This window comes from Bemisia tabaci, chromosome 3 (assembly GCF_918797505.1).
Source record: "Bemisia tabaci chromosome 3, PGI_BMITA_v3".
NCBI classification, from domain to species: Eukaryota; Metazoa; Arthropoda; class Insecta; order Hemiptera; family Aleyrodidae; genus Bemisia; species Bemisia tabaci.
This window is the reverse complement of record NC_092795.1, coordinates 59,377,744-59,403,722: the sequence shown is the minus strand read 5'-3', so window position 1 is coordinate 59,403,722 and position 25,979 is coordinate 59,377,744. Positions and strand designations below refer to the sequence as shown.

The 25,979-nt window shown below is 40.9% G+C and overlaps 1 protein-coding gene across 39 annotated transcripts in view; it reads right to left on the bottom strand.

Moving 5' to 3' along the window:
- Dscam1 (Down syndrome cell adhesion molecule 1) overlaps positions 1-25,979 on the bottom strand; it is a 165,276-nt gene that overhangs the window by 118,521 nt on the left and 20,776 nt on the right. The window lies entirely within an intron of this gene.

Below are 25,979 nucleotides of genomic sequence, written 5' to 3'. Positions count from 1 at the left end.
AAAAATATATGAAATCCGCAATAATTTGAAAGCGAGTTCCGAAATATTGCGGAGGAGTACCTAATAGCACACTTACTAAAGCCATGAGCAGAACAAAACACGAACGAAGTTTACCTTCATTTTGCCAAGGATGCAAAATGGGTTCCCCAGTGTCGAAATGGTGGTATTCAAGACACTAGCGCTAAATGCGGCTAACAGTCACTGCACTAGATATTCTTTAAAGCAGACGAATAAAAATATATAATAAAGTAAGAAAGTTTTGGCAACAAAAAAAAAGAGTTTCATTTGCCAACTATTTCTGATCAGTATGAGCTGCCAGAAATACGATTACGATGCAAATAAACGATGTCAAGCACGAGGAAAAATTTAATCCGTTGAAAATTCTTCGAAACGAGCGTTTCAGAGAGTATTGATGCCATTCGAGACTTTGACCTGAAATCTCAGCTGAAATAAGCTTGAGTAAATTGGAAGCTTCCAAAATCTGCAAACCTTCAATAATTTGTTAATCTCGTTAATCGCATTTAGTTAACGTCAATTTTTGATTAGAGGATTTACGTACTGTTACGACACCAAAAAACTGTCCAAATTTTCAAGTTGTGCGGACGCCTTCAGAGAATGAGAGGGATAAAAATTGGAAAATACAAAAGTAGCAACATCGCCTCGTCTTGAAGCTTGGTAAAGCGCGGGAGCGCGATTTCCGTTTCTTGTTAGCGGCAACAAATTATGTGTTGCCATATTTACCGGAAAATGATCGATAAGTCTACAAAATTCAATTAGCTGAATCGTTCTTTGATTATAATCCACACATGACAACGGAGGTCAGAACAACCGACGAAGTTGCTTACACCAGATCGAGCATGGTCCGTGTGACTCTGGGACCGCAGCGGCCGTTACTCGCAAATTACACATTGTCAGACACTTTAAATTGGATTGCTGCTCCAACTCCTTCAATTCCACCAATTTTGCCACCCAATCTCTTCAAATCACCATTATAATCGTCAAATTTACACCACGACTCTTAAAAACCTTGTCATCAGCCAAAAGAGATCTTTAGCTAAGAAACGGAAAAACGTTCCAGTTGAAGATTCTGCGATCTGCCGGCTCCGAAGCTCTCGTTCTTGATGATTTCAATAATAATAATACGATCTCCACTTAAAAAAAACCTTTTTTAGGGTTATGTATAGAAATACCGTCCGTTCCGGGCTCAAAGGTCAAAAGTTCCGGGTGCTGGAGCCGTAGCTTCGATTGCTCCGGGTGCTACTCCCAGAACGCGGACGGTATATGTCTACATAACCCGTAAGTAGGCTTCCACGGACGGAGTTTTTTTTTTCAGGGTACTTTTTCGTAAATATTTCTGAAAATGAGCTTTCAGAGGAGGCTTAACCCGCGAACCAGAGAGATGGGCCTCACGCTTTAGCATTAATTCCCAAGAGTCATTTTAAACGAATTTTTGGTCTTTCCTATCTCTGGACCACCCGATCTTCTACGAATAATTAATGGTTATGCCACTAGCTTAAAAAAATGTCTGTGCCTTGGTTTGCAAACAATACATTTTACCCAGTTTATTTTTTGGAGGATAAATCATGGAATATATTTTGAATTTTCGAATAAACCCTCATCAATGTCCGTAAACATAGTGTGTGATTTTCATTCGCTCACATAGTTGGTGATATTCGTTTAAACTTTGATGAGATTATTGGATTTTTCTGTACCAAAAAAAAAAAGAACTACACTTAAAAGAGGGCTGAATTTTTGAAAGCACCTCAAGCGCTATTCTTAGTTCGAATTTGACGATCAAAATGTGCTGTCAACGCCTGGTAAGTTACGATGACGCGACAGCGCGATCTGATAGCTAATGTGAAAGATAAATCAAACAATTTGTTCTCCAGAGACTCACTTGAAAAGTGGCCCGGTCTACTCACGGCGCAGACTAAACAATCTTGATACTTGGAATAATCAAACGCCAAAACTTAATGGTGAACAGGAGTCATATTGAATGCTGGAGAGGCCCTCTGCGGTATCGACGATCCTTCGAGTGGTTCCTGTAATCCGCTTTTAATAAAGACACTCATCGTCGTTCTTCTAACAAAAGGGCGTATCTCCGTTTCCATATGAGCCCCGAAAAGCATGGAGTTAAACGGAGAACAGGGCTCACGCAAAACTTGAGATACGCCCTTATGTCAGCGGAACGACGTCACGAGCGTCCTGCTCGAGTGTTCGACCGCCTACGCTCGCCATCAGTCACCTAATCAGGCTCGAGTTCAGGTTTTTCAGAGTGGGCGAAGCGGGAGGGGGTGCGGGATGAAACATATTGACGGAATTTAAGCACTGATTTTTGGGGGATGTCAGCTTATCTTTATACGCCGTGTTTTCTTAAGGGCAATATTTTTGTTGATATTCACTGGAAAAAAAAGAATCTTAAATTTGTCGCCAAGAAGTATTTCTTCTTAAATCAAGAATTTTGCTGGTTAATATAAGCTACTTTTTTGCTTAACCCAAGCATTATTTTTCTTGAATCAAGAAAAAGTCAGCTTAAAGCAAGATAAAGAAAATTCTTGGCGGCAAATTCAAGAATTATCATGCTTGATCCAAGCTACTTTTTTTTCAGTGTTGGGCGTGGAAACTTGGTGTTGGGACAAATCTTATTATTTTTGGCTGATCAATAATTTGATATACAATCAAAACATTATTCTATGATTGACACAAAAGACCCATTGAGTTTTTTCATGATTGGATTTTGAGGATTAGCGACAGAGCAATCAGATCCGTTCAACCTCCGAATTTCTACGTCCAATATTGGTGAAGACATTGAAATTACTTTTTACGATGCTCGCCTATAAACTTGAATTCCTCACTTGTGTGTTCATTTTGGAAGATTTCACTACGTTCATTGTCATCGGCGTAGCGTGCTTTGCGATATCTCGATTGATCTGCCATTTAAACCTACGGAAAAGGATCGATGAACAGGATGTTCGCAAAGAACTCCTTAATAATCGATCTCTTACTATAGCTTCAAAGGGGAAAATATCAATACTCGATCATTCTCGCCTCGCCTCAGTTCATCGTGCTCTGCGTGAAATTTTAATGAAGAAACTAGTACTATATCAGAGTTTTAATTCTTGCCCTGCTTTGTAGTCCATTTACCACGGGGTTCTGCGAGGTTTGGCCATCAAAATACGATTCCGTAACACGCGCTAATGCTTCACCGAGGGTTAAAAATAATAAAAGCCAAGAAGCTTCCTCAATATTGGGTGTCCGAATTGTAAGGGTATAAAATCCAACGTGCGTCGAGGCGCTTTCGGCGATCTAATCGAGTCGAGGCGAATAAACTCGATAATTTTATTGCCTCCGAGTGGATCTGGCTTGTTAAACCCGAATCACCGACTCAATTACCGTTAATTACCGTACAAAAGAGATCCACTTAAGAATTAATAAGAGCGAATACTACTATAATGTTAAGAATACATCTTAAGGTCCACTGATGCTTCCGTTTGCTGCGGAGCACACAATTTTTACACACGAATCCCATAACACTGTTGTTTAAGAAGATCTTCTGATTCAGCTGTTGGCATAGGCGCTGTGACGCAACGTCACTTTCCCATTGTATTTCATCGTAATGGACATATATATTTTTATTTAAAGAACATTCCTAGCATTGGAAGACGCGATTGATCATTTCGATTTGATTTTGGAACGATTTGCCACTCTTTGCCTCGTGCAGTTTTGGTTTCAATGCATTTTGTTATTCAAATCGATATGCAGGGTTAATGAAATTTCATCACTTTTCTGGCGAAAAATTAGGAAAGAAAAATACCTTCACTGGAAAAAAAAACACATTGGATCTAGAGTCCAGACTCTTGAAAACATTGACAAGAAAAAGGACTCTTGATTCAATCAGATTTAAGCTTAAATCAAAAGGAAATCCGCTCAAATTAAGAGGCTTGGTTCTTGATTTAAGCTTAAATCAGTTAAATCTGATTGAATCAAGAGTATTTTTTCTTGTCGATGTTTTTAAGAGTCTGGACTCTAGATCCAATGTGTTTTTTTTCCAGTGTTTAATAAAAGGCTTATATAAAAGGGTTTATAAATTTATTCTTTTGGTTTTTCGTTAAAAACTAAACCATTATTTATGTGAAAGTAGTGATTCATGCTCCGTCTTTACGGAACAGAGGCAAATAAAAATCATTAAATTAAATGGGTTTCATTTCTTTTTCGATGCGCGCTCGTAACCGTATCCACTCTCCGACTCATTTGCATGGCTCTTCGGCGACTGACTATATTCTGGTCGGCACTAATTAACACACCGTTTGTCCGCCTTCCCCGCGCATGGCCTAAAGCGTGTCGCATATCGTCGCTCCTCTGACGTAAGGGCGTATCTGGATTTCCACGTGAGCCCTGTTCTCCGTATAGCTCCATGCGTTTCGGGGCTCATGTGAAAATGGAGGTACGCTCTTACGTCAAAGGAGGAAGGATATGAGGGCGCTCAAAAAGAGACTTCACTTTCCGACACATTTTCAGCATCTTCAGCCCAGGAATGGTCCGACGAACAAAGGGGTGGTTTTCTTTCCGGTTCTAAAAGCGTGCTTGCCGTGGGTGGAATCGTGAGAGGAGAAAGCTCCTGCACGAGCTGAAAATCGGATCATCAGGTGTTGGAAACCGTGGAATCCGGATTCCGGAGTGCATTTCACTCCGAAGCCTACTTTGCCACCAAAAACTCGAGTGATATGGATAAGAGGTGAAATGCGCTCCATTCAATTTCACTGCAAAATACTGACTCATGCAGCAGGCCCAGCAGGCTGATCGTTGAAATTGATAGACCAATAAGACAAAGTGAAAAAGGAGTGATTCTACGGTCAAAATGGGTGGATAAAATGGATAAAGGAGGTGAGCAATAGACTAACTAACGGCAACCCACTTATAGTAAGTGCATCATTTCCCCTTATGTCTTTGACAACCACTCCTTTCAACCAATATGATCGCTCCATTTCCCTTCGTCTTCTTTGTCTATCACTTAGTCTATCATAGTCAATAAATCAGCCCACAGTTCAGGTGGAGGGGAGAGGAGGAAAGAGCGATTATGTCCTAGGTAGGATTTCGCGCCATGCGGCTTTCGGAATTCTTGCGATCACAAAAATAGTCGAAAAATATGGACGATTTTAGAGGATGATCCAGTAACGGGAAAAGCTCTCAAGAAGCTTTTGGAACAAGCTCACTTTCATCTTTAAACAATGTGTGCACATCAAAATTCCTACACAAAAACCTACTCCTTTAACCTACAAAACTTTAAACTTAAGAATTTTTGTCTAGGGGTTTCAAGACGTCATATCTTCCTCAATTTTTGAGCTCCTAGGGTCAAAATTGCTTCAAGTCCAGATTTGCTTCCTCTATGCAGTGGCGCCAAAAACTCAATTATGAATTTTTGGAAGATAAAGGTCCCTGTTCACAGATCCTGTCACAAATATTTTTCTCGGTGCAGGGATCGGTCACCGTTTGGCAACGGAGACTTGAGAGGGCGAGAGCTTTCAGCCGGATATGTTGATGCCCACGAGAGGTGGCGGGGGAGGGGGAGGGCAGGGGGTATTGTGTGGCATGCAGCAAGTAATTGTTTTGTTCTTACTTGGGCTGTCGCAGCGATTACCGTGACGGAACATGCGTGGATCATAGGGGCGAAGGAGATGGAGCGGTGTGCCCCGAGCCCCGAAGCATGTGCTGTACCCGGCTCTTTCGGTGACAATGCGTGAGACTCGGGTTATTATCTCTTGATGCGTTCATTTGAGCCAGACTTTCCGAATGACTCTTCCCTGTATGCGTTATTGGGGACCATGAGGCGAGACTCGTTGTCAGTCAGGAGCTTAAAAACTCCGAGTCAACCAGTCAGGGTGTCTACCAGTTATGAGAAACCAAAATCGGGGACTTTCAGGGTAGTTTTTTCGAGGAAACTGGGGACTTTTTCCCCCAAATAGTAAGAGAAAGGGAGCTAGTTAGAGCGTTAAAAGGTGTGTTTTATACGACTAATTTTACAAGTCGTGTTGAACCGATGAAAACATACGGAAAACCAAGCAACACTTCAGTTTTTTATTCCTGGTTTATACCGCGCCGCCGCGGCTGGCGGGAAAATTTGAAAATGCCGGTGTTTAGGACGAGTTTTGACCTGAACAAGAAAATTGAGGACTTTCGAGGATATCGGGGACACCCTTCCAAAATCGAGATAATCGGGGACTTTTGGGGATCGGTAGACACCCTGCCAGTGAGCCAGGATACGAAGACCGCATTAAAACGTCGCAAAGGCACAAACATTGTTCCGTCTCAAAATGTTGCATAAAACGATGATATTTGAATATTTTTTATTTATTTTTTTTTAGAAATTCCCTGACATTTCCCTGACACATTTGAGTGAAATTCCCTGACGCGCACGCTCAACCACCTTTCCAGACGATCTTTCGCTTTGTACCGCGGTTGCATTTTCGGTCACGTTATAAATAGTCCTCGTGGGTTCGAGGCGACATGACGCGTGCAACGTTCAAGCGAGTCTCGTTGTACGTCTACGCGCGAATGAATTATTATGCGTAACGCCGAGGTTCACGGTCCTCGCAGGAAACTTCTCATTCCAAACAGGAAAAAATTCATACAAAGATTGTCGCAATTAACTTGTCTGTAATTCCGCACGGCACTTTCGTTTTCCAACTAATAAGAATGAAAAGCCTTTTCTACTATTTTTAATTATTGCTTGGTGGTTGATTACATCCGATTATCATTCACCTTAGAAGTATAATCCTGGTTTTAGTCCGTCAGAATATTGTGATCATTTCCTCGCTGAAAGATTCCGAAGTCTCGACACAAGCTCACTTTTATCGAATTGATGAATTTTTACTTTTCCAGTTTCTCGATGCGTGCTGCGAATACGAAGAGTCCATGTTGCTTTTAGATGGCGATTTGGTAAGCTGAGTAAAATTTTAGTTGTAACAACGAAAAATTGAATTGGTTTAATTAGTCGCTTCCTTATCGATACGAGGAAATATTAGCACCATGAAAAAGTACCAAAAAAGTGGGTTCCTTCATTCTATGATGAAAGCAAATTTTCCTCAATATGTATAGAAGTCGCTTAATTTTCTACGTAAACGCTCTTCAGCCATCACTGAGTCACTCATTTAACAGTTTGACGATTAGACAAAAAATGAATTTCGGCCACACCAGTCAACAATGGATTCACCCTAGATTCCTGTTTGCGGTTGAACTCTTGAGATGACTTTCGAACACCTAACGTTGAGGAGTGTCGGGATTCTCGAGTGTAGCGTGGTTTCTGTGGTTTATTTACGACCGAGCTAGACTTAATTTAGGCCGGCATCAATTTTCGACGCATCTTAAAACGCATACGAGCAGCTCAACGATGTCACAAGCTATGCAAGCTATTGTGCATCGACAGTGTATAACACATCCAGCTTCTAAGGAAGGACTTAATTTTCACTTGCGAAACATTGATTATTCGAATTAAATTTTTTAAGAGGAGGCATTTTGAACACAAAAATGCATTGACCAACCGAAATGGAAAGAAAATGCTGATTCTCAAATTATTGGTGTATGCATAGCTTTCTGATACCTCGTTTTCTATGGATAAATTTGAAATCAATGAAAGTCCCGATATCCTATGTACATGAAAAGAGTGTGAAGAGTGGTTGGAAAGAAATATTATGAAAAATACGTGTGTAATTGTGTAAACGACACGAGCTCTCACGTGGTGGAATAGTGGTATCGTCGGCTTGCTCGGACCAAACACACAAAAAACTAGCTTTTTACGTAACGCAAAAAGTTGACACTATCACTATATCAGTTCGCCTTCAGTCTGTAGTGTAGGCAATATGGGCTCCCACGTGGTCGAATAGTGGTATCGTCGGCTTGCTCGGACCAAACACACAAAAAACTAGCTTTTTACGTAACGCAAAAAGTTGACACTATCACTATATCAGTTCGCCTTCAGTCTGTAGTGTAGGCAATATGGGCTCCCACGTGGTCGAATAGTGGTATCGTCGGCTTGCTCGGACCAAACACACAAAAAACTAGCTTTTTACGTAACGCAAAAAGTTGACACTATCACTATATCAGTTCGCCTTCAGTCTGTAGTGTAGGCAATATGGGCTCTCACGTGGTCGAATAGTGGTATCGTCGGCTTGCTCGGAACAAACACACAAAAAACTAGCTTTTTGCGTAACGCGAAAAGGTGACACTATCACTATATCAGTTCGCCTTCAGTCTGTAGTGTAGGCAATATGGGCTCCCACGTGGTCGAATAGTGGTATCACCGTAAATGCCGCAACTTTATCCTTTCACCGAATGTAGAGACGGGAGAGGTTACTTTAAGCGCCCTTCCCACAGGCTTACAGACTTACAGGCTCACTACAAGCGTCCTTAGGCTCTCAAACTGGCTGTAATTCTTCAATTTTTCCATTGTTTCGGCACGATGTTCCTTGAAAATCCTAAGATCTGATCTATGATGCGTCCGAAACAAATCACTGACCTTAATCTTAAAAGATCCGTCCGACCGACGATCTTCTAAAGGTATATCAGTCAATAATTCCACCTTAGATCCTCTTTGGAGCCCCTAGTTTGTAAGTCGGACGGACGCTTCTAGCGCATTAGCAGTTCTCCTACAAAAATCGGTGTAGGCAACACAAACTCCCCGGTGGTCGAATAGTTGTATCAGCAAGAGAGGGCACGTTTGCTCGGAACGCACAAAAAACTAGCTTTTTACCTAACGGGAAGAGGTGACTCTATCATCATGTCAGTTCGCCTTCAATTGTAGTGTAGGCAACATTGGCTCCTACGTGGTAGAATAGTTGTATCACCGTAAATGTCTACTTATTCGGAAGTCACACAGACGCGAAGAAGTGACTTTAACGCACAAGTAGCTCACCTGCAATTCCAATTTCATCGATCGCCGCAAGATGGATTGTAAGTTTACGTTTGCGTCGTCTCCATGAAGAGGCGAGGTTAATAAATTACTGACCAATATGATTGGAAAAATGAATATTTGAAGCCCCAATCCAAAGAGTATGTGTATTTTTTGGAAATAATGGTTGGAACGAATCATTATAAAAATTAGAGTGAAAAAATGAATACCGTGGACAATAAATTGTGATGAACGTATGATAATTTTTGAGGGAAGAGAAAAATAAAAAGGCTTAAAAATCTCAAGCCAAGTGCAAATGCAAAGAATACGTAGAAAATAAATGAAAAAAAAAAAAAAGTTCAGATTCACCTATCACCTCTTGCCACGCGCGGTCACCAAATTATGAAGACCCATCCACCCCCTAGAGTGTTACAAAATTTATTGACAAGCCCCCCCCCCCCCCCCCCCAGATTCTAGCACTTCGTGAATGCATAAGTGAGAGCAGATAGAGGAGCCTTAGTCATCAATAATGAATGAAATAGGGAAATACTATACTACTCTTGGAAACGTGATGCAAGTCTGACGTAGACGTTGTGACATCAGAAACCGGTTCATTCAAGGCGAAGGCCGCACATCGGGCTTTCCTCCGATGATTTCCACGAAATTCTTGATGAATCGCTGATTCCATTCAAATGAGGATGGGTGCTAATTTTATAACATTCTTGCCGACTGGTTACATCCGATATATTCGCCATTTCCACTTGTTGCGTATTTTTGAGGCGGCGAGACACTGCACGCGGTGTTTCGGCCCCCCTTCCTCCTGCCCGCCCCCTTCCTTTTGACAGCCACAGCCCCCGGTTGGACACATTCGCGGGATCCCGCGGCTATGAGTCATCCGGGCATTGTTGCCGCTTGGGGCAATATCCTCCAATTTTACCGCGAGGCCTGGGGAGGATAAGTGATATTTCACACGAGAAACGACAACGTTATCCGCTGTGTGAACTCCCCCGTATCGCCGCGCCAGTTCGCGGTTCTACTTTACAGCGCCGCCATGCCTTTCCAGCTATTCCTAATTGTTGATATGGCCGACGAAATTTCAACGGGGAACAGGATTAAATAGGAGTTTTTTTCACAACATTTTTCCCTTCAATTTGTAACAATCATTACGCTCTTTTGAAATTAAAACAAAATAATTGAGTAAATTAAAAATAAAAACTTCCACGACAAGTCAGCATGAATATTCTGAAGTGTCATCAAATAATATTTTTGCCACACAGCATACATATATGAAAAAAATCCTACTTGAATGTTATTTGTGTGGCTTTTACTAAAAAAGAGAGTAATTTATGATTAACCTATTCTGAACCGCAAATCAAAAAACAATAAGAAGAAGAAGGATCCCAATAAATAATCTTCGTTCACCCTTGGAAAAATATACCACTATGACAAAAAAAAAAAAATAAAAAAAAAAAAAAATTATTCTTTTCACCAAGAAAACGTATGGTAACATTAAACAACTTCATAAAAACAATAATTATATCACGACAATTTTTTTTTTTCCAATCATATTTTTTTTCACTGGATGCAATTTATCATACATGCCTCTAAAAAACCAAAATTGGATGTTTCGGAGAAGCAACGCATCAAGACCAAAAAAAAAATCTTTTGGATTAACAGAAACGTTTAATGAGCACTTCTCGAATTGAAACTCTCTTTGGGAAGACTACGGTTCTCATGATCCCAAAGGCATTTCATTCTGGTTATCGTAACAGATATTTTGGTTGTCCTGAGGGGAAGTTGGACGCGTAAAATATCCAAAAGACGTTTCTATCGACCAAATTTGAAATTTTTTCCGAGAAAAAACCCAACACGATGTGTCCCTCATACAGTCCAGACACCGTGAGGGATAGACTAAGGACTAGATTTTTTCAAATTAGACAGAAAACCGATCGATCGGACGAACCGGTGGCAAGGCGTGAATGATCGATCATCGATATTTCCGCATTTGAGGCTATGGTAAAGAATCGATTATGAAGGTGATTCGATGGACGCCATATTTTGTGTCAGAACGGCATGCGATATATCGCATCGATTGGTTCCATTTTTTCAGCTATTCGTCATTTTTCTCCAATTTTGAGATCGCAATTCTGTTGTTAGGAGACTGAAGCACGCACTTACAAATTTTAACAAAGAAATTCAACGTGCTAAAGGCGTGGTTTTTTTTAGAGAGAAAACATCGCATTCGATACTGATATCGAAACTGCACTCGAATGCGATATTTTCTCTCTAAAAAAACCACGCCTTTATTACGTTAAATTTCTTTGTTAAAATTTGTAAGTGCGTGCTTCAGTCTCCTAACAACAGAATTGCGATCTCAAAATTGGAGAAAAATAACGAGTAGCTGAAAAAATGGAACCAATGGATGCGATATATCGCATGCCTTTCTGACACAAAATATGGCGTCCATCGAATCACCTTAAGGTGTTCGTTGCGAACACCCTGTTTAGGGATACTTTTCCATAGGTTTAAATGGCAGATCAATCGATGTATCGCAAAACACGCACGCCACTGGAACGAACTTCACAAGAACTTAAATTTCAAACGGCTTGCATAGGCAAGCCGAAGCCAAAATCTAGAACCCTCTCAATTCTCCTCGTTCCTGTATTCGAAATGTTCCCCTCTTCGCCGCACAGTAACTCCAGTCAATCGGACATGAAATATTTAACTAAGACTGTAAATTTTGACGTTTATTTCCTCACATTTTAAATTTTCAGGGGTACTTAGAGACAAAAATTATACGAGGAAACCAATAAAACCACATTCAGATCCTCAAAGTTTTGTATAAACGGAGTTATAACCTTTTAAAGTTTCCAAATTTTGTCCGACCTCACCTATTGCCTCGATCCACTGTGCGCCATGCGTGGGCTCTGGCAGCGCCAGCCCTCTTCCGGTCTTCCGGTTCTTTTCATGAATTATTTTCATACTTCCCACCCCTCCCCTCCACTCCTAGCCACAATCCACCATAGCCGAACTTTCCTAAAAACAAAAGTTTCATAAATCCCGCGAGCGTTAATGATTTTTGGCAGACGGCATTGGCGGATCCAGCAAATTGGCAACGTTGTTTTTCTCCATTTAAACCTATGGAAATGTATCGATTCTGAGAGGGGCCAAGTGCTCCGACAAGAATCGATTATTTGACATAGGTTTAAATGGAGGAAATCCAGTGTTCCTAAATGGCTGGATCCGCCTCTGACAGACGGTACGCCTTGATCTTCAACTGTTAGTTTCACAACAGCTCCAGATGTTTATCTCTTGAGTACTGAGAGAATGGAATACATATTCAGGTAAGTTTGGGTAATAAAAAGCACGTTAAAATACGTATTGCAAATTTTGTTGGTCGAATGAGGAGTCCTTACGGCAGAGACATCCGGTGAATGCGGTAAAGATTCATTCAAGCTTTATAGTTAATGCCTTATTCTAGCTATAAAATGAGACTTATCAAAGAATACATTAGACACTGAGAATAATAAGGTAGGCTCATTTTTGTAGAGAGAGAGGAGAGTTTGTTTATGGTTAGTCTCGGCGTCACTTAAACGCTTCAAAATTTAGAAAAAAGTAGTTCCCATGATTGTAGCTAGAGAGGTATCCGAGGGGAAAAAGTCGCGATCGTACAAATGGACTGAGTTCATCGGAAAGAAACCGACAAACATTAAGTTGAAACTGAGAAAAAGAGGTTTGAAGTTTCATTCCTGCATAAGGCTCAATGTAGAGAATAAACTTTAACGCCTCTTTTTCATGTGAGTAATTTGTTTTTAGACTTCCAGTTTTTGGCAGAGAAAATATACGGCTATAGTGGAACTCAAAAACATTCTTAACTTAATTTTTTCGAGGATGAGAGTTGGTTCCTTTCTGATAAATTCCGTCCAAATATGTGGCCGCTTGTCTTCTCCGTCACAAAAATGCTCTAGCTGAGCTCATGATGGTTCTTCTCTAATTCTAGAGAACTAGATGATGGTCGACTAAAGTTGAAAGTTTTTGGATTTAAAATTCAGAATGGATGACTCGAGATATAAGTTTCCACTTTTCTCTCACTTGCATAGGGAAAATCTGAGCAGGAATCCTAAAAGCTCTAACGATGAACAAACGGTACGACATTGTGTGCGACACTGTCTCTGAACTGGGAATCTACTCAAAACGGGATAAGAGCGTAGCTCTTCAAGGACAGGTCTGCATGTGTAGGAAGAAAAAAAATAATTCTTTCCTCAATGGGTAAAATATTCTACAGCAAAGTTTATCGCCGAACTGAATGGGGATCTTCACCGTGAAACTAGTGATGCCGCGACGCGTTATTTAATTTTATTTGCCATGGGTACATTACTTGTTTACCGATCACTATTTTTATGCTCCTTACGCCCTCTAAGCTCCGCACTGATAAAGTTGTGAGAAAACACTCTCGGTCTCAAAACCGTGATGCCGCTCGCAGCAAGTATAGATATTTTTGACCCATGACTAAGTACCGCACATTGTGAAGACTCAAAATTGGCTAATTTGAGCGGAAGCATTTTTCACTTCGACTAATTTTTCATTTCGTAAAATTTTTAGGCGCTGAGCAAAATTAAAATTAAATTCATTTTTTAACCAATAATGACTTATGATGAAATTTCGAATTTTTTTTCAGCTTTACGAAAAATAGTACCGGTGGCTATCATAGTAAAATCACCATCTGTATCTGTAAAAACGTTCGAAGCGCGGCTTTCAAGATTCGAAAAACGTGCGACAGAGGTAAGTAGCTGATAGTGACTGTGACTAAACATTTTCACGGATTTGAAAGTTTTTTCAAAAACGAAAACAGACAAGTTGCCGCCAGGAAAATCATAACAAAAACCAGTTGCGCAGTTCAAAACAATAGCAGCACCATCTGATTTCTTACAACTTCAAGGATTTAAAGAAGGATAGGCTGGTTTACGAGAGTCTTGTGGTTTTTATGAGATGACGTTGGATGTTTTTCCATTTAAAAAATAAACGTGTTTTTGCAAGTTTACTGTCGACATCCATTCTGAAAAGTATCGATACCAACACTAAACTTCAGGCTGGCAACAGCGCACCGAAATAAGTTATTGAGCAACGAGGACTGGGTGGACTTATTTGCTCGGCGCTCCATGGGCGGGAATTAAGTTGGTTGTTCTTAAAAAGTGAACCGGTCGGAAACTTTCGGGACAACTCGAGGTGCAGTCTTTCGCTGTGGGATCCTACGCAGTGTTCGCACTTGACTTCCAACTTCGCGGAATTTTCTAGTCGGTTTATGACCCGACTCATTTCTTTATTACTTTTTCAGCGGACGCCGGGGCAACGCTCTGATTACACTTTGACTAGCGGAAAAATTTCGATGATGAGCAGTGTCACCCTACCATAAAGAGAAGGAAAAAACTGAAAAAAAAAAACAGAAATTTTTAGACATGAATTTTAGACTCTCTCCCTCCATAATCCAAAATTTTTCCCGGAAAGGTCGGGCAAGCAAGAATGAAGTTAATTTACCACAAAAAAGATTCAATTATTGGTAACTTTCTTTCCACATTATAATTTTTTTGTTTAAAAAAATGAATCTTTCGCCATTAGACGTTGGGACTGAGGAACGGAGTGGAGAAAAATACATGTATTCCATGATATGACTGAGCAAACACGACTTTCTTCCATGGCGCCAACGAAGTGTGTCGCTCGAACAGGGCAGTGTTTACCAGTGGCGAGGCGTGAATGATCGATTATCGATTTTCCTCCATTCAAAGCTGCCGTAAATAATCGATTATTATGGCGTTCGTTGTGAACACCCTGTTCATCGATCCTTTTCCATAGGTTTAAATTGCAAATCGATCGATATATCGCAAAGCACGCCACGCCACGGTGTTTACCTCTAATCTCGGTGTGTTGGCCTCTTGGCACACACCACGTGGGTGAAACCTTCGCTGACCAGCTACAGCCCAGCGTGGGTACGAGTACGTTACACATTTGGACTATTTCTGCCAAACAGAACTATGTGCACTATGACATGAGCCCTGAGATCCATATGCATATATACAGAACAGGGCTCACGTCATTATTCACATAGCTCCGTTTGACATAAATGCGTCCATTTACATTTTGGGCCGAAAGCAAACAGCGGCGGATTCGGAGCCCCCCGAAAAAAGTTCAAAACTCTTGTTGATTTTAGTTGTTTTTCCACGGTCGCTAATGGCCGAGTCCCACATCCGTCTGTTTCTGAGAATTCGAGCTGGCTTTCGAGACATCCACTACGTGATGGCATCATACTAACGACGGTATGTGCCTCAATCAAACATCGCGAGCAGGAAAAGTATTCACTCCTTCTCTCGGGTGACTTTCCAGAATTTTTTAATTTTCTTGATTTTTAGTGACTTTTTAAGGATATTTGGACGTATTTCTATCAAACAGACCTATGTGGAGGTGAGAAATATGGGGTGTGCTCGTTAGTTCTCTTTGCGTGGCAAGTGAATGAGAATAATAAAGCGCCAGTGACGTCAGCGGCAATGATAGTGCGCACTCGAGCGAGGGGGAGATCGTCGTCGGGGCGCTTTAACTCATGAGCCCTGTCCACAACGCTCTCTTGCCATGCCCGCGGCTCATGAATCCCGCATTCAGTCGACACATAGGTCTCTTTGATAGAATGTAATATCCCGCTTTTCCAACTCTTCAAAAGGAATCACGCCCTCTTTTACATTGTTTCTTATGCAGATTTCTAGAGCACACCCCATATTTCTCACCTGCTCGCAGTTCTGTTTGATAGAAATACGTCCATTTAAAAGGAGAATTCCATTTCTCATATGGCATTTTCCCTTAGCAATGCAAGATGAACAAAATCGTGATGAAGATCCGTAAAATCTCATGCATCTGACGATTCTAATCGGAGGTAAACAACCAAACCAACTTTCAACGAACAAATCATCTCTAAGTCTAGATTTCAGTTGCCGGGACAACCTGACGGAGTTTCTGCTGAAAGACGCGGGCCATCCGAGACCTGCGGCTGCTGCACCCGGGACCCGGGACCCGGCTCGCTGGCGAATGGCTAGCCCGAGTTCTATTTGTGTCGTTGCAGGTTATTAGTTGCTGCCACAGCCACAGCCATCCATGGAGCATCGGAGCCACACGGCCCAAGGAGTAATTGCCGTCGTTTACTGCATAATTACCCCTCTCACGCATCAGACGTTTATGCCTTTTTGCATTGATTTGTCTCCCGCGGTTGCCGAGTTTGGTGAGGCAGCCGTGGACCCATCGGTGGACGGGAGATGACCGAAGACTTTGACAGGTCACGTTGGAATTGTATTATGGTCGTCAGGGTGCGACGAGATTTAGTTGAAATGGTTGGTCAATTGTATCAATCGAGTTGTTCGTCGAGAGTCCAGAATAAGCGTGGCTATAGAAAAATTTTGTGGGAGAGGCTAAGGACCCATTCAAAGTGTCTAGTTTTTTTTAAAATTTTGGAAATCCTAATGAAATCCTGCTTTTTAACCGCTAAATCCTGATTTTAAAATTTTTCCAGATCCTGATCAAATCCTGATTTTTTGCGGAGAAAAATTAACATTTCTGCATTAGCGTATGCGAAAGCATAAAAAAATCCGATTGGACGGCCGACTTTTCTCAAATCCTGATTTTACGACCGATTTTTCCTCAAATCCTGATGAACTGCATGTACCCTGCACAGTAGATTTTTTATATTGAGAAGCTACATACGATCTCATCGTTTTCTCCTCCTCCTCTTCTCCTGCTTCATGGAGGGCTTAGGACCCAAAATAAGGGCAGCCGTCCATCTGACACACAACATTTTATTATCATTTCTCAGATTCTAATTCAAACCCAGATGACCAATAATGTTCATAAACGAGCAGTTTTTCGCAAAAATTATTAAATTTATGCGAAAACGTGCGAATGCGTATCAAATACGTGCTTCACAGACGACGGGTTGTAAAAATTGTAATAATCCATCGTCCTGAATAATTTGAATTCATGATGGCTGTCTCTTAGGGCCCTAACTTTATTCGCGGAGGCATCGATGAAGGCCAGATGGATTTTCGGTGTTTCACAACCGTCTATACTCTCACAGGTACTCTAGTCTTCTCCAAGCGTTGAATAAGAACTTATGCGAAAATTTAAAAATTTTCAATGATGCTCGTAGACGCAATGAGAAAGAACACCTTGATCTACATACTTTTAATTTCGCTATTAATCATTCTCTGATTGGAGGAAAATATTTGACGTGTGCGTGGAAGAATCGACAACGGTGTCTTGGTCACACGCACCGTTCGCACGCAAGTCGGAGCGTTTTCCAATGGACTTTCGGGAATGCGGCTTTTATCGTCACTCATCCAACGTAACTCTATTTCCACATAAAGCCCCGAAAAGCATGGAGTTACATGGAGACCAGGGCTCACTCGCAAATTAAAACACGCCCTTCCGTTAGAGGGGCGACGGTATACAACTCTAACCAGGAGGGCTTCAGAGCTTGAGGATTGCATCGAGATGGATCACGCATAAGATGCATTTAGGATGCATCTCGCTGTGACCAAGATACGGCGCTCGTCGGATGAGAAAATCACGGATGAAGGGTACATCCACCCGTACGAAGAGGACGTTATACTAAAAATGTCAGAAAATTTATCCTCGGGACTGGATTTACTGTTAATTTTAAAATTGTTATTCAAATAGAAATATCCTTCAAAAATAGTCTCCTTCCTCTCTCTTTTAAAAACGAAGAAGATGAAGAGGGGACAATCATGCCAAACTTGGGTCATCAGAATGCTTCCATTTGAAAACGAAATAAAATCTAGCAAGTCAAGATCAATATATTTGAAGTCGGTATGAGTGAACGGGTTGCAGGCAAGAATTTTGGATCAAATTAGGAGATTTAGAGTTATTTGTTGCGTAACGTAAAATACCTAAGAGGGCTCTCTTTTGAATGTTAAAAGACAGAATCGGCACATTAGGGGCGGCAAACTCGCAATTTCTTTAGGATTAGGTAATACTCCCGTTAAACTTTAAATGGTTATCTGATCTATAGGGAATAAAATGTCCAATTTAATTTAGCGTGATCAGCAGTGCCGACGTAACCTCGCTGATTTTTATTCGATTTTTAAGACAAGAAGATTACTTAAAAGGCAATTGACTCGCTGCCTAAGATAGGACATCAGGATGTGAATACTAAAACTCCATTTGAACAGTCGGAATGTTCAGTCCTTCATTACGACCCTACACGAGAACGTAAACAAACCTTCAGTGAATGCAGGTTTTAAAATACTTATGCCTTTTGGGGAAGTATAACATTACTTATAAACTGTGCTTCCGATAAAGAAAACGGCAACAATTTGAAAATATCCTGAAAACAAATGGAAACCGTAAAAGACTTTTTCTCTTCACATACTTGCGCAGTTAAGAAAAAATAGGAATGCAGAGGTATAGATAAATAACGACTGCATTTTCTCCTGACTCATTGAAAAAAATTGACTTGCAATCATTTCCTATGTATTTTACTTTTTTTCTGAAACTTGCAGCGTTATTTCAATTTTGTTCGGTTAATGAAAATATTACTATGATTTCTTAGGAAAAACCAACGACATTTCTTTCATTCATTACACACAAAATAACAACGCGTTGTCTTTGACACTGCTAGTTAATTTTATCCTCTCTCTTTTACGGGCTGTAGATGAAAACATATAACTTTGAGGGACCATTATTTCTTTCTTCGCATGGGACCATTAGGGGGATTTTTTTTACAAGTACGTAAAATCTTCGGCCTCTCAAGTAAATTTTTCGCGCTGTCCAAGTTATAATACTTCAGAAATTTCCATCAAAATTGCTAGTGCACTCAGAAAAGTATTTGACTCTTTTACGTTATTAATTGTTGGAATGGAACAAAGTTTGGCTTGATTTCGGAGCGAGAAACAATATGGATTCACTGCTCTCAGAGAACCCTTAGATTCATCAAGTATTGTGAAATATGCAGGATCATTCTGTGGGAGAATGGATACTTTGAAACAATAGCGTACGGTCACCGCGTTTGACCGAACGCCTTCAATTTTCGCGGGTAGGCAATGTCTTGACCTAGGAGCACGTTGATTTGTATCCATTCCGCCACGCCGTTTCGCCAGTTGCACGGAAGTACATATAAGTGCGTTTTATAATGTTGTCAGTCAAGCTCCATGTGGACGACCTTTGATGACTTGAAAGACAAAGAAAAAAAGTCATCTTCTGAAATTTGCCGCCGCGTTTCCTTTTTTTTTTTGCCGTCCCCAAAAATGTGTCAGCATGTACTGCGTATAGAAAAGTGTTTTCACACAGTAACGAAAAGTTGAAAGTCAAATCAAGTGTTGTGCTTCCCGAGAAAAACTAATGAATATCGTGATTTTGAATTATTCCTCAATTTTGCTTCATCATTTGCTGTGAGTGAAGGAACAACTTGGTGATTTTTTTTTTTTTAAATATGAGATTGAGATACGCGTTATTCTAATTACCATTGCACTGATAAAGAAAGCTGAGCTCTGCGAGTAAAACAGCACCTGTAGAAATTTTGAAACATTGATGTCGAGATACGCGTTTTTCTACTTCCACCATCGATAAGCCGATTAGTTGATAAAGGAAGCTAGAAAATAGCCGAAACGTAAGCTGGAGTGAATCTTGCTACAAATTGGGCTAATAAGGGCCATAAACAAGTCTAACTCAATTGAAACCTTTTTTTGCGGGAGGTGGTTAACGGTTAGCGTGGTGGGCGCAGGGTGAGGTTGACAGTAGCTTGGGCGGGAGCAGCCCCCCCCCCCCCCCCGCGGCCGATGTTATTGACCTATATTTCCTTTGTTATCTCGTTTATTAAGCCGCTATCAACGATCCCGTAACGAGACGGTGACAGGGGAGCGACGACCCAGACCGGCCGGGAAGAGCCACGTTCGTACGCTGCCATGCTAAGGAAAAACGCCGTATGAACCTTCAGGTGTTGCCAAATTTCCTATCATAAAACACGAATTTCCTGGTAAATTTATGAATATTTTCCTCCCAATTTTTCAGATAATTTAGTTCGCAATTTTGCCTAAAGATTCTGAAACTTTAGAGGGAATATATTCACAACTTTCCTTAAAAATGAACATTTTATCGAGGGAAATTTGGCAACTCTCGACTGTTCATACGGCGTTTTTCCTTAGCGCGGCAGCGTACGGTGCAGACCTAATTTATCCCGCATTCCTCCCAATCAACGCGCCGAAATGCAAAATATCCTCGTTTTAGCGCACCGTTTGACAAACGTGGAACAGCGCACCTCATGAAAATTTATTGCCTCGCGGCGATCGCCGACTGCCCGCGACTCGGGTTTCCTCAGTTTTTCTCCAAACCGAGCTCTCCGACTTTTCCAGGTGTGCTTCTGGCCGAAATCGCTCCCACTGGATCAAATCTCGGGGAGCAAACCCGTTTCCTCTTAATCGAACACGTTTCCTGTTTTACTTGGTTATGTATGATGACAAGTCCGAAATTTAAGGACGCGCAGTGGATCGAGTTGATAGGGGAGGTCGGACAAAATTTGAAAATTTTAAACGCTTGTAACTCCGTTTATACAAAACTTGCATGTTCTATGAGTGGTTGCGGTGGTTTCCTCGTAAAATTGTCATCTGGAGGGACCCCTTAAAATTTAAAATTTGACGAAATGAACATCAAAATTTTCAGTTTTGGTCAACAATTTCATGTCTGGCCTCTCTAATTGATTCGATCCACTGTGGGACGTTTCAAAATGTTGACCGCAATTCCCAGCGGAATCGGAAAGACCAAACCTCATTTTAAAACTGAGAAAAAAAAGTCCTTACGTTATGAACTGTTATAGTTTTAGAAAATTTACCTACTTGCGCGTTTAAATGTGCATAAAGGACCGTGTTCTCATTTGAGAACTTTTGACAAGTGGTTTTGGTGCAAATTATGCTATATTTTTATACGACTAAAAACTGTACCTTAGTATAGCCTCAATTTTCATTGGAGAATTCCTTGTCACGAATTGCCATTCTACGCCTTCGAAATTATACTTTGAAAAATCGACTTTCTCAGAATTTCATGAAAATTGACATGCCTGGTGCACGTATATGATCAAGTCAAAATCGAAAATTCTTTCGAGTAAACGATTCTCCAAAACCCGATCAAATGACCCGAATATATCGTGATGACACTAGAAAATTTTGGATAATGTCTAATATTTTACTTTAATTTATTTTTATTTTTTCTTTTCTTTGAAGAACAGGAAAAATTTAATTTCTGCATGTATTTTTATTGCGTATTTTGTGAAGCAAAAAAAAAGAAAAAGAAGAGGAGAAAAAATATACAAAATCATCATTTTAAAAAACGGAAATCAGAATGTTCGCAGAGGTAAGGAGTGTCGGGAAAAGTTTCCCGATTCCACCATCGATATCCGTGAATTGAAATTTCGCGCAGTGGCGTCAAAATTGAAACATCCTGACTGTCATTTTATTTCGATGCTCTTTTCCTCTCCTTTGCCGATCATCAACGCGAAATCGAAGCGCAAAAGTTACCGCGCTTCTTCGATCTTCGCCGGGCGCGCTAATTAATTTCCCATGTTCCGACTTCTCCCGCGCCCGGCGAATTAACTACCAACCCACCGGATCCCGCCTTCCGACCAAAAAAATAAATAAATCCGGTCCCATTTTCCCGCGCGCGAAATTCACCGGGAGTGTCAGTTGCAAATTGGGGCCGTAAATCAATCACCGCTGAGGGGTCAGGTTCTTCGCACACATCCCGCCACGACTGTCGATTGAATCTTCAATTCAACTCGCACTTCCTTGCATGACTATCATTGTCCGGCGAGTATGTTTGATATGTAATAAATGAGTGGAGTCGCTCCGTGGGCGAAGACGCGAAGGTCACGCCGAACTGAGCACTCCCGTAAATGCTACGTATGCTCACCGACAATAGCGCGAGGCCGACAGATCTCACGATAAAGTATGAATAGGCGATGGGTAGAGGAGACATTTTGGCGTAAATTTGGCATCGGATGATAGGGCTAGTGAGCAACGTTGCCAGGGGGAGGATCTATGGTTGAGGTCGTTTCGAGTTGTGCTTCCCACGACCTAACCTCAAAAGTCGCTTAAAATGGAGATTGGGTTGTTGAAATTAAAATTAATCTGTTAGACACCTGTGGTTCGTTCCGCGTTCGGTCATGCTCGACCGACCATTATTTTTGAAAATTATTGCGGTCGAAACCGGCCTCAACTGCAAAGGCTCTAATGCTTTGAAAATGGGATGTAGAGAGAGCTTGGGATGTAGAGAGAGCTTTGGATGGAGAGAGAGCTGAACGAAGCTCTAAAATCGAGAGAAAATGCCCTCACTCACAGGAGCGTACCTCGACTACAGGCTGGAAAATGTCACATGAGGAACTATGGATTAAAAGGTAAAATTTCCTGACAATTACGGATTTTTTTTCTGTAGGACTTTTTTTCGCTCAGAATAAAGGGATGAATCAAGAAGTTACTTAGAGCCGGGCTCCTGCTATTTCAATAACTTTTCCTTTCAACTCATGAACAAAATATTAACCAGAGCTTTTAAAGCTTTTTTTAGCTGTTCTGCCTTTCGGATGAACTTTTTTACACAGTGATATTACTGCACCAGATTATTGAGTTAAGAATCTTTATTATGACGCAAGAGATTAGGCTGGCAGGAACATTCTTTGTAAGATCTGAAAAATTGGAGCCTTCATTTTTTCGAACTGGAGAACTTATACACGATCTTTTTAGAATAAAAATATATCTCAGTACATCACTGGCACTCTCGAACGGAACGTAGAGATTCCTATTCAAGCTATGAATACCGTGAAAGAAGACTCTTCTGCAGTTAAGAATAAAAGGTAGACCATTGAAACATAATATGGAGCCATCTTGCGTTGCGTGTTGCATCAGACTGATGGAAATATTGTCATCTACTAATCTATTTTACGATAGCATAAAAAGCAACTTCAGAGTCCTGCTTGACACACACATCAACATAGGTGAAATATATAGAGGGTCGATGATTCCTCAAAAAATTTAATTCATCCACGGAACCACCTACAGAGCGAAAAGGCAATAAAAATCATTCAGTGAGTTCATCATAGAGATTTCATCGTTTTAAGAAACCCCATCCAACATTTATTTGGCTCATAATTTACACATGATTATACTCTTCTTCCCGAGAACTGAAGTTGGATCGATGAATATGAGGTCCGTTCGGGCAAAACTATGATTATGAGGATGCTTCTTTCGGTGGAAACATTTCTGAGCAGATAATTTAATGGGCGTTTTATGGTTTCATTACGAGTCTCTAATTTTCTTAAACTTTAAAGTTACAGGTTTTAAACAGGATTGGTACCTTGCAGTTATTGAGCCACGGAGTTTTGTCATAAATCTCTTACAGTATGACAGTTTTGTTCACTGTTAACTGCACTACATTTTATGATACCTTTATCTACAAATATTAATACAGATAGCAGACATATGAAACTTGTCAAAATGGGCCTCTAGATAAAGTATTAAAGCACAACACCGCGTGTTTTCTTCAAAATTCCACAAGGAAAACGAATCACACGACGGAAAGTCTGAGGAACTCCTGAACAAGATATGAGCGTTTTCTATTGACATTGGCCGAAAGGCAAAAAGACAAATGACGTAATTTGTATAATCGAACTTCCAGTTGATCTGTGTTTCTAGGACTTGTTAATATCTCGTCCAGGAATTGATTTCAAATCTTTCGTCGAGTGATTTTTTTTTTTTTTAAAGTAAGATTTTGAAGATAAAACATGTGACGTCTTCTTCTGCTTCAAGCCTTGTCTAGTAACCTATTGCATTGGTAAAAAATGTATATCATCAGTCATCGCTGTATGATTGGGTGTCACTGTGAGGGGAAACAAATTCATTGGCAAGTACTGAAATTCGGTTCATAATGAAAACTGAACTTTTTCTATTCAGGTAACCGAAGTTTCTAATCACGGACGTCGAACTGCGGTTCTTGTATCAATGGTCAAAGTGAAAAACCACGCACATCCGTTTTAACATTGCAGACTTCCTGTCATACTTTATTATTTCCATGGCAAACTAGTCAACGCAATTTTTGAAAACGTCTTTGATTTTTCTTCTCTATTAGCAGAATATTCTGCATAAATTTCAAGCTATAAAAAGGGCTGGATTCTCCTCCCAAACAAAAAGAAAAAAAGAAAAAAAGAGCAGAAATTGGGCCGCGTTAAACATAAAGGAACCCAACCACGTCAGCTACTGCCAAATTTATTCGGCAATTTCATTTTTCATATGAAAACGGTTGTGCAGATTTTCGTGCAAATTTCAGTGAATTTTTCCTATAGTACGAAGCTAAGTCCCTAAAATTTTCAAAGGAATCCGCACAAAAGTTCTTTCGTAAAAAATTAAATTGCCCGGTTAAATGTGGCAATAACCGGTGTGGCTTGGTTCCTTTCTGTTAAACGCGCTCCGATGTTGAAACGCCGCAGTGGAGATACGTGGTTTCGCACGTTAGGCTTCAAATCCAAAAGACTAGGTTACTTGAACCAAAAAAAGTTCGGAGTTCAATGTGAGCCGAAGTTCAGTACCAGTGACCAAGTTGTTACTTTCTCGCTCCCCTAGGGTAGAGGAAATATTGTCATCCTTCAAGAAAAAAAAGAAAAAAAGTTGAAATTTTTTCATTTCTAGACGTTTTAAGGTCCCTGGAGTCAAAATAACCATATTTGGAAAAATTTGTGTCCGTCCGTCCAGCGTCCCCCGAATCTGTGTACAGCCATATCTCAGAATCTATTTGTTCAATTTCATTCAAAATTTGCAGAAAAGACCATATCTATGGTCTCCTTGTGCACGTCAAACGATTTTGGGGTACGCTAAAATCTGGGGGACTAGGGGCCAAAACTGATTCTAAGGAAAATCGCACGGAAAGCTCACTTTGACGGACTGTAGGTTTTGAGAAAATGCCTTTAATTCTTTGAAAGTTGGCACAAAAGCACCACCTGGTTCATTAAGTTAAGTTCCTAAAAGATCTCTGTACTACACTGGAACAAAAAACACATTGGATCTAGAGTCCAGACTCTTAAAAACATTGACAAGAAAAAATACTCTTGATTCAATCAGATTTACGCTTAAATCAAAAGGAAATCCGCTCAAATTAAGAGGCTTGGTTCTTGATTTAAGCTAGATCCCGATTGAATCAAGAGTACTTTTTCTTGTCGATGTTTTTAAGAGTCTGGACTCTAGATCCAATGTGTTTTTTTTTCCAGTGTAGACTAAAAATTGAAGGGATAACGGGTCATATGGCGAGGGCACTTTTTTCTCCAGTTTTTAAAGCGACAACATTGGCTCCGAGTGGGTTCGGCTATGCCTCCTGGGGCGCTATGCTTGAGGTGCCACTCATGTGGGCATTAAGCTCTCCCGTTGTCGTTTTTGACCCGAGCAGCGCGAGCGGGCGCTCGCCCGAACTGCGCTTCACGCTTGGGTGCGACGCGACGGACGCGCGACGGCTCGAATAAAAATCGCTCGTTATGACCGCACCGTTGCGGGCTCCGGAGAGCACAGTTATCTCACGAAAACGCGAAACCAAAGGGCGCCACGCAGTGCCGATGACTGATCGCTTTGCGATCCCGTGGAAGAGGCGACATGTAAATGACTCCTTTGATTAATTACGTGCTGCTGGAGCAGTTATTGATTCCCGACGAGAATCGACGTGGGTGACTCCGACGCATTCCATACGACTTAAGGTTAAGGTTTGGCATGGTAATACTCCTGGTGTCACTTTTCGTCAATTTGTTTAGTTTGATATGCTACCGCGCTAAGGAAGAACGCCGTATGGCCATTCGAGAGTCGCCAAATTTTCCTTGATAAATCATGAATTTTTGACGACGTTCATACATATTTTCCCTTGAAATTTTCGGATAATTTAGATTAGATTGCGGGCAAAATTGTCTGAAAATTTTGGAAAATAATATTCGCAATTTTCCCAGTAAATTCGGTATTTATCGGAGGAAACTTGGCAACGTCTGAAGGCTCATACGGCGTTCCTCCTTAGCAAGGCAGCACTGTCCTAG